This window comes from Leptonychotes weddellii, chromosome 9, assembly GCF_054177405.1.
Source record: "Leptonychotes weddellii isolate Sample4059 chromosome 9, ASM5417740v2, whole genome shotgun sequence".
NCBI lineage: Eukaryota > Metazoa > Chordata > Mammalia > Carnivora > Phocidae > Leptonychotes > Leptonychotes weddellii.
In genome coordinates, this window is record NC_138377.1 from 65,548,194 (window position 1) to 65,558,633 (window position 10,440).

Sequence of the window (10,440 nt, forward strand, 5' to 3'; positions counted from 1 at the left end):
GTGGTCTACCACTACCTTTTGAAAAGGAAGGGGAAAGAAGTGACTGCAATTTTAGACAGCCAATCCGATTGTTTTTCTCAGCCACTTTCAGAGGAGCGTCTATGTTTACAGATGTTGCCTCCCTGTGGCCAGACTAAAAAATTGCTGATTTTATAACTGATTCCTTTATACACTGTTTTCTAATTCAAATGGTATAAATATTTGTCAAGGCTTGGAGAAACAAGAGTTTACTGATATTGATATTGTTTAGGGAGGAATACTTTGTCTTTTAAAAATAGATTCTGTGATTTAAAACTGGGGTGTCAAAAGGAAATAAAAAGTTCCATTTGTCATTTCCAGTTTCATCCAGAATCATGTGTGTGTGCTAACAGAACATACAAGGTAACAGATATTTTAATAAATGTGGAAAAGATTCATAATTTTTGTTAAATCACCCATGATCTCAAAGTAAAAGATAAAAAGTACCCAATTCTCTGTCATCATACAGATTATCCTGGTTGTTAATTATCTAATTTAGAGGTCATCTTTACTGTCCCACTGTGTTACTTTCCCACATCTCAGGGATTTTAAAAAAATCAATATAATTTGAAAAAAAGGTCTTATACACCAGACATGAATTTCTCTAAGAATGCTTCCATAAAACACAACACTTGGGTAGAATAGCTCCATATGGTTCCACAGATTTTCACTCTCACTTACACCACAGCACTTAGTGCCTTGTCGTATAATGATATGTTCATTGTCTGAGCTGCCTTGTATATCTTGAGGGTATGTACTGTATCATCCTCAACAACTTTGCCGTCCTAACTGGTAGCTATTAGCCACACGAGCCTACTTAAAGTAGTTAAAATTAAATAAAATTTAAAATTTAGTTTCTCAGTTGTATGAGCCACATTTTAAGGGCTCAGTAACCACATAGAACTAGTGGCTAGTGGACAGCACAGGTATAGAACATTTCTACCATCTCAGAAGGTTCTGTTGGACAGTGCCCCTCCAGAGTGTGGGGTCTATGAAAGCAAGGAATTTTGTCTGTTTTGTTCACTGATGGATCATGAGTAAAGTCCCTGACATGTGGTAGTCACTCAATCAATATTTGTCTTTGTTCATCGCCATGTTCCCAGAAACTATTCTAACACCTGGTAAAGAGTGGATACTGAAATATTTGTTAAATGATAAATAAATGTGTATGTTTGCATATATAATATGTGAAAGTTTAACTCAAAATTTTCCAAAGACCAATCTAAATGTACCCTTCCATGAAGGTAAACAATCAAGGGTTGGTTGTAGCTATTTAGAAATGTTAGTTTGGGGGATGCCTAGCTGGTTCAGTCGGTTAAGCATCTGCCTTCAGCTCAGGTCCTGATCCTGGGGTCCTGGAATCAAGCCCCAGGTCGGGCTCCCTGCTCAGCGGGGGGTCTGTTTTTCCCTCTGCCCCTCCCCTTGCTTGTGCTCTCTTTCTCTCTCTCTCCCAAATAAATAAAAGAAATCTTAAAAAAAAAGAAATGTTACTTTGGGGAGAAACTGTATTCTTTTCCTAGGTCTACCATAACAAACTACCACAAATGTGGTGGCTCAAAAGAACAAAATCTTATTTACTAAGAGTGCTGGAGGCCAGGAGTATGAAATCAAGGTGTCAGCAGGGCAGTGCTCCCTCTGAATGCTCCAGGGAAGGATCCTTCCCTGCCTCCTCTAGCTTCTGGTGTCTCTAGGCATTCCTTGGCTTGTGGCTGCGTCACTCTAAACTCTACCTCCAGCAAGAATGTGTCACAAGGCCTCCTCATCTGTGTGTCTCTTAAAAGGACACTTGTCATTTATGATTTATAACCCACCTGGATAATCCAGGATGATCTTATGTTGCTATTCTTAACTTAATTACATTTGCAAAGGCTCTTTGTCAGGTAAGGTCACATTCACAGTTTCCGTGGATTAAGATGTGAACTTATCTTTTGGGGACTCGTCGGTTTACCCACTATGGGAGCTCTAATGTCTTTGAAGTATTGCCATGTAAATGTTTTCATAGTAGAAATCTCAACACTTCATTTAGAGTCACAGGTGGATCTGAATTTGAATCGAAGCATAATACAGAAACAGAACAAGAAGCAGTTTCAGGATGTGCCAGAAATGGAAATCCCATGGGTTAAGATAAACCTTTTGGACATACACACTATTGGGATATTTTTCCTTCATAGGAGTGTTGGACATGGGTCTCAAAATGAAGACAAAACTATCAGTGCTATGGTAGTGAAGACTCCTTCCCATCTCCAAAGAGCAGAGAGTTTGGAAGGGGCACCTGTGGGTGTTTTCATCATTCTGTCACAGAATGTTACAGAAGCGTAAGCTGGCACAGGAGAAATCTGCTCTTCCCCAACACACACCGTGGTCTCTGGTGTAACCTTTCTCTGGGTCCTACAGCCTGACGTAGAAATTTGCTAAGTTAAGAGAAGAGGACCTGACCATGCATTGGCTTAAGGAGTAGAAAGAATCTCTACATTCCTGGTAGGAAATGCTTGCACTGAATATAAATATAAAGTAGCAAATATTCTTGTTAAAACTATCAGAAGGGAGGACAAATTCAAGAATATTTATACTAAAATGTTATGTGTTATCCCATGAGAGGACATCCTTCAGATAAGAAATCAATAATGCTGTCTGAACTTGGACGTGTTGGATGAGTAGACTTGTGTGCATTTGACAATGGGGAAAGTATAATCTGGGCAAAGGGAGCAGCATCTGCAAAGGCACAGATTTAAGAAAGAGTTCAGTGTGCATAAATGGTTAGACTTTTTAAATGGCTGATATGCATCAGGAGTACATAGTGAAAAAGTGGGGGAAGACAAAATTAGAAAATAGCTGGAGGGAGTCTCTGGGTGGCTCAGTCATTTAAGTGGCTTCTTTCGGCTCAGGTCATGATCCCAGAGTCCTGGGATCGAGCACACACTGCCCTCCCCCCCGCCCCAGCCCTGTTGGGCTTTCTCTCACTCTCTCCCTTTCTCTCTCTCCCTCAAATAAATAAATAAAATCTTTTAAAAAATAAATTTAAAAAAAAGATAACTTAGGGGAAAACCATAAATGGCCTCATATCTTTTAATATAGAATTGATCTTTACAACTTCTAATGGTTCCTCATTACCCAAAGATTAGCAAGAAGTGATCTAATCAAATATATATCTTATAATAATTCTAGTGGCTGCTTAAAAGAAGTAGAGACTAGAGGCATCAGATGATTAAGAGGCCGTAGCAATCATCCGAGTGAGAGGTGCTGAATGCCTGAATTAGGACAGTAGCAGGAGTATAGAAATAAGGAAATTGCTCTGTGTGCTACTTGAGAGGTCAAACTGACATGACCTTGAAAATTACTGGATATGTGTTGTGCTTCATTAGCACTCTGGTACCTATCTGTCATAAAGAATGTGTTTATTCCATTAGCTTTTTTTTTTTTTTAATTTATTTATTTGAGAGAGCGAGAATGAGAGAGAGAGAGTACCTGAGTGGGGGAGGGTCAGAGGGAGAAGCAGGCTCCTCGCTGAGCAGGGAGCCCGATGCGGGACTCGATCCCGGGACTCCGGGATCATGACCTGAGCCGAAGGCAGTCGCTTAACCAACTGAGCCACCCAGGCGCCCTATTCCATTAGCTTTTTGGTAAGATGCTCCCAATGTCCGTGCTTCCTGAATTCCGTGCTCCACTTCCACAGTGAATCTGGGCAAGCTTTGTGACTCACTTTGAGTCACAGCTGAACCCGGCCTTCCAGGCATTCTTTAAGGCTCCAGACATGTCAGTGAGCAATTTGGGGTATTCCAGTCCAGTCGAGCCCCAGATGTCACATGGAGCAGAAGTATTATGAGATAGTAAGATGGTAGCTGTTTAAAACCATTGAGTTTCGGAGTGGTTTGTTATGCAGCAAACTACAGTGGCACCAAAGTCCTTTGCAGATTCTTGTTGAGGACTTGGGGGCAATTGACAAGAATTAAAATGTGTTTTTCAACTATCTGATTCCTGATGGTCTCTAATAGCTCAACTTGGAATAGCTGCCTATTTCACCAAACTTCTTTTTGAGTATGGTCCTTGTGCTCCTGCTCTGGCACCCAGAAGATGTGTTCGGGTGTAATGTGAGTTCTGGGTCTCCACAACACAAGAGCTGGTGGCTGATTGCTCATGTTGGGGCCCTACAATAAACAGGGAGACGTAAGGTTTTCTTGTTCAATGTCATTTTTATACTTCACTTGTTCTTCTCATTCCATTTACTAAACCCTAAAAAACAAACAACCCCCCCAAAACTGTGGGGCTATTTACAAGAGCATGCCAGTATTTCTGTGAATAATAAAAATTTAACAGACTTGGGCGCCTGGGTGGCTCAGTCGTTAAGCGTCTGCCTTCGGCTCAGGTCATGATCCCAGGGTACTGGGATCGAGTCCCACATTGGGCTCCCTGCTCGGCAAGAAGCCTGCTTCTCCCTCTCCCATTCTCCCTGCTTGTGTTACTGCTCTTGCTATCTCTCTCTCTGTCAAATAAATAAATAAAATCTTTTAAAAAAAAATTTAACAGACTATTTTCAATTTCAGAGCAATTTTAGAACCCAGAGACTGAGAATTTTGGTTCATATTTCCTTGGTTACATATGACTTTTGTAAAGACATGGATATTTTTTGTAAAGACTCTGCATTCCAGATTTACATTTTTCCCCATACTTATAACAGTAGATTTTCCAAATTATGTGCCACTGTATCCAGGAATTGACCACATGTGTGGAAAGAGCTTTCTCGCCTCACATCCAAAGACAAGCAAGGGGCCCAAATAAGTTGGAGTCAGGGACCGGTTTCAAGTGGCACTCTATTTGGAAGCATTGTGTAAACATAATCAATTTCTCTATGTTCTATGACATAGAAAAGCCTGTGAAGTCTTGTGTTGCAGCAAAGCACAAATGAACCAAACTCTGTCCTGGATGACTTTCTGTGCCTTTTGTTTCTACCAATTCACTTAGCTAAAGCCACAGGATAATTACTGAAAATATGAGAAATTCCTACCATTGATTTTTATGCCAATAATGATGGAGATCTAGTCTGGGAAGCTGACCCACAGCTGGAACAGTGATTGATCTCCTTCTGTGTTGTTTTACTCCACCAACACTAGCGTGCAAAGGACTGTCGGTTTTCCTCACTCGGTGTTGTGCTACACACTTCCCATTCTACTACACACACGCCAATAACATAAGAGATTCAACCATTCCCAGTCAGATGGTCAAATAGATTTATTACTACCTTGTAAATGATTTTTGGAAAAACAATCTTTCCATATGTATGTCTCTTAACTAAGGGTACAGTCTGAGGGATTTGTATGTATGTAATTCAAAACTGTTTACAGAATATGTAGTATTTTTGTTACACATGTGATAATGACAGTAATGAGATTTCAAAAAAAAAATCTACAAAAAGAAATAGAGAGAGAGAGCCATAGCAGCATAATTTGAGAAGCTGGGCCAGAGCTGGATAGGCTGTTATTAATGTGGATGTCAGGAGAAAGCTGACAAGTAGATGAAGAGGCCCAGAAACAAGTTAATTCATGGTAACAAAACCCAAAAATGTTCCAGAATTAGAGGCCTCTAGAGTACCAACGGGGTAGTAAACTGGTGGATTGTTTGGAAATCTGCAAAATAAGCAAGCACCAGATATTTTACCCATCTCATGTGCCTGGAAATTACAAATGAAGAAACTTAGATCATCATAGAGTTCAGGTACTTATCACAATCACAGTATAGCCTGGAGGATAGACCAAGAGCCTTAGTGAACGTCCCTTATCAGTGCTCCTTTCAGATTTCACAAGTGATTTTTAAAAAGTGGAAATCGTCAGGGGGCCTGGGTGGCTCAGTGGTTAAGCATCCAACTCTTGATCTCAGCTCAGGTCTTGATCTCAGGGTCGTGAGTTCAAGCCCCGCATGGAGCCTACTTAAAAATAAATAAATAAATAAATGCAAATGGCCAAAAATGCAAATAGCCACATATGAGAAGAAATGAGAAGAAATGAAATCCAGATGTTCACGTAGGGAGAAGGTTGAACTGAACCAAAACCAAAACCCTCCGTGGGTTAACAGAGGCAGCATTGCCTGTTCTGGTATGAACCATGCAGATCTCCATTCCAGGAATGACAAGAGGGCATATTCACACTCTCCATTCATACATGTGAAGAGATGAAGTGATATGACTGATATATTGGTGGGAGTTGAGGTTAGTGGTGCTTAGTAACAGTCCATTTAGGTGAGGGAGCTACAATGACTAGAAGGCTTGTTTATCTATGTCTGCAATTTCCCCTGATTATTGAAAACACTGTAATTCAGTGAATTTGCCTTTTCCACCTACACACGGCTCTTTAAAAAAAAAAAAAGACTTATTTTATTATTTATTTAAGAAAGAGAGAGAGGGCACGAGTGGGAGGGGCAGAGGGAGAGGGAGGAGAATCTCAAGCAGACTCTGCTCTGAGCATGGAGCTGGACCTGGGTCTCGATCTCATGACCCTGAGATCAGGACCTGAGCTGAAACCAAGAGTCAGTGCTTAACCAAGTGCACCACTCAGGTGCCCCACTCAGGTGCCAGAGCAGCCCCAGCCGTGGGTTTTGATATGGGCTGCAGGTGCCTGAAGAGCACTGTGTCATAGCACAGAGGTATATGACTGCATCTTCGGGCTGGGATCCTTCGATGTACAAGGAGCTATAACCCTCCTGTGTATTAAGAGTGGTTTTTACTCGTCCTTTCTTCTTTTCATCCCCATTTAAAGAAACTGAAAACAGGAACGTGGGGCTTTTTGCAGGTTCCCATCTGTACCAGTGTAAAGAGTAAAAAGTGCTGGAAGGAAAACGGCAGGTGAAATTGGTGTTCTCTCCTTCCTGAACATGAAGCCATGGAGGATTCTGTTCCACATTCAATACGCTGCCCACTCCTGTTGAGAAAGACAGGGTCAGACATAGAAATTGGTCTCTCTACAGTTTCCATTTTCTTCACACATTCCCAAGTAAAACCTAGGGGTGCCTGACCGCATCTCCCCCCTTCTCCGTCACCACCCACGACTGTTCAGAATGTGTTCAGCAATCCAAGGACTTACCGCAAAGGTGAAGCCACAGGATTAGCAGTGAGGGTACCAAAGGACTCCTCTCCATTAACCCCGTACAAGGATCTCAGCAGAGGGACGTTCTGCAGCCTAGATCTGTGGAATATTCTGCTTCAGAAAAGAGAATTCTGCATCTGGTTGCCCAGCCAATCAGAGACAAGTTCATATAAATGTCTTGGAACACACCAACCAACTCTGCCCTAGATTCAGTTTCCTGTGGTTCAAACACTGTTTTCTTGATGCCAGCTTCACAAACGGTGAGGAAATCCCCCATAGGTTTGTAACATAAAGAGAGCTGACAACCTTTCAGAAGGCTGCTTCATCATGGACTGCCATTATCCAGCTGCAGAGACAGTTGCAGGTGGCATAACGATCTGGGGTACGAAAAGCACTTTGGTTAGAAATCTTTCTATAAATTTTCAAAAAAATTTTTAGAACTTGCAAATCACCCCAAATTGAGGATGTGCATCCATACTAAGTGCTAAATTACCTTTTTGCTTAATTACCTTATTCTAATACAAAAGTCATGCAAGAGATATTATTACTCCCAATGTACAAACAAGGAAACTAAAGTTCAAAGAGATTAAGTAATTAACTCAAGGTCAAACACCTAGTAAGTGGCATAATAAGAATGAGAACAGGGCACCTGGGTGGCTCAGTTGGTTAAGCGACTGCCTTCGGCTCAGGTCATGATCCCGGAATCCCGGGATCGAGTCCCACATCGGGCTTCCTGCTCGGCAGGGAGTCTGCTTCTCCCTCTGACCCTCCCCCCTCTCATGTGCTTTCTCTCTCTCAAATAAATAAATAAAATCTTTAAAAAAAAAAAAAGAATGCGAACATACATCTATCTACCTATCTGGAGTCTGTGATGTTTGGAATCTGTCATGCCACCTACATTTGTGATGCCCAGTAAATGGTTTAGATGTTAGAGAATATATGTTCTAAAAATAATGGGAATCAGTATTGTGATTATTTTTCCTAATAGCCAAAAATGTGAGAACAATTCAAATATCCATCAGCTGGTAAATGGATAAATGAAATGTGGCATATTCTTCAAAGGAATACTATTCAGCAATAAAAATGAGTTAAATAAATAAATAAAAATATAAATAAATGAAGTTAAATACTACTATATGCTTCAACATAGATGAATCTAAAAATATGTTAAGGAAAAGAGCCAGACACAAGAGCGAACATATTGAATCATTCATTATATTAAATGTTCAGAAGAGGAACCCAGACAGAGATAAAGGAGATCAGTGTTTGACTGGGGCCAGGGGTGGAAATAAGGATTCAATGTAATTGGATATGAAGGAGCTTTGGGGAGTGATAAAATGTTTAAAATGTTTAAAAATGGACTATTGTAATGGTTTCACAAACCACTTATGGTATCGATAAATACAGTATAGTACTGTGAATGTATTTTTTTCTTCCTTATGATTTTTTTCCGGATAACATTTTCTTTTCTCTAGCTTACTTTTGTAATGATACAGTATATAATACATACAATATGCAAAAATCTAGGTTAATTGACTGCCTTCAGTACAGCTTCTGGTCAACAGCAGGCTATTAGCGGTTTTTTGGTGAGTCAAAATTTAAAAGCACGATTTTCAGTTGTGCAAGGCTCCGTGTCCCCAACGTTCGCCTTGTTCAAGGGTCAACTGTAATTTCTTCTTTTGCACATTTATTCAACAAATGTATACTTATTGTACCTCCTCTGGGTTAGGCATTGTTCAGGCAGGGAAGATGCAGTAGATAGGATAGAAAAGACCCATGGTGCAGTGGGAAAAGAAAAAAATTAAATAAACAGACTTTTAATAATAAGATAATTTTAAAGAGTGATGCACACTATAAAGAATATACAATACTGTACTGAAATAGAGCATTACTTTTGGGGTGAGGAAAAGTATCTGCCCTAAACAAGATATGGAGGGAGGGCTCCACTCTGTAACTTACCCAGTGAGGTATTTAACTTCTCTTGCACTCAACTTTCTTTTCTGTAAGTAGCCAGTGTCTATTGGGCAGTGGGCTGAGCTTGGCATGCATCATCTCATTTACTTCCCATCAGCACCCATGGTGTAGGGATGAGGAAACTGAAGCATAAAAATTATTAAGTAATTTGCCTCAGATCTTAACTAATGAATGGTAGATTTAGAAATCCAACCCAAGTTTATGGTCTCAAGCACATAGTTACACTGCCTCCTGAAAGGATGATGCAGCCAACCTTGATGTGTTCCAATAAGAATTAAATGAGGGGGCGCCTGGATGGCTCAGTTGGTTAAGCGACTGCCTTCGGCTCAGGTCATGATCCTGGAGTCCCTGGATCGAGTCCTGCATCGGGCTCCCTGCTCGGCAGGGAGTCTGCTTCTCCCTCTGACCCTCCCCCCTCTCATGTGCTCTCTCTCATTCTCTCTCTCTCAAATAAATAAATAAAATCTAAAAAAAAAAAAAAAAGAATTAAATGAGAACACACATGCAAATCACCTAGTGTAATAACCTCCCTATCTTAGGCACTCAACCAGATGCGTGTAATGTATAAAATATTGAGGGGTTGGGAGACACCTCCTAACCTGAATCTGAAACTGCAGGGGAGTTTATTGACAAGATAAAGCTCAATATTTTCTGAGGTGTGTTTGTAATCTAACAGCATATTTCACATATTATCATAAGTATCCATGGTCTATCATGTTTCTTACTGTTAATGGGAAGTCAGGGCATTATGGTGTCATATTGGGAGGTTGGGCGGCATGTTATAACATGAAAAGAGTAAACCATGCATGGTTCCTTACAATGCAATTATTATTTTTTTCCATCATTGACTCTTGCTCCTGCTTCTCAGCATATTTCTATACCACAATAAAGGACAGAGCAGTAAACACAATTTCACTTAACGGAGAAAAACCTCCCAACCTCTGCAACAGTGTCAAGCTTTATTTCCATGATATCTTATTACTCTCCAGCCCAAATCATCCCACGTATTATATTCATCATTTGAAGTCGATCACTTTCGCTTCTGGCTAGGCAAAAGATTAAAAACAAGCCAGCTCTCCCGAATCTTCTCTCGCATGATTACCACAATGGGGAGTTTACTGGCTTGATTCAGCAATGGTAGCTCCCCCTGGGACTAGTCTTCTTCACTATTTAACTTGTCTGTCATCCCTGGAGGGCAGTCACAGAATATTATAGTTTGTCCATGACTTTGTTTACATCCAAATTTCCTTCACAAATGTTACTCTAGCTGACTTCCAGTAAATTCAGGCTCAATACTAGGTGCATAGACAACAGCTCTGCACAGACTTCTCCACCAGCTATTGCAATTGCATGAGGTCAGATCCTTATAACTACT

At 40.6% G+C, this 10,440-nt stretch overlaps 1 long non-coding RNA gene across 1 annotated transcript; it reads right to left on the reverse strand.

Annotated features, from left to right (window-relative positions):
• Positions 1–6,428: 6,428 nt before the first annotated feature.
• On the reverse strand, positions 6,429–9,540 carry LOC145723274 (uncharacterized). The gene is made up of 3 exons (XR_014148200.1): positions 9,051–9,540; positions 7,089–7,190; positions 6,429–6,926 (listed from the first exon to the last, which is right to left on the reverse strand). It is a non-coding gene; the product is annotated as an uncharacterized LOC145723274 (long non-coding RNA).
• Between the last annotated feature and the right edge of the window lie 900 nt (positions 9,541–10,440).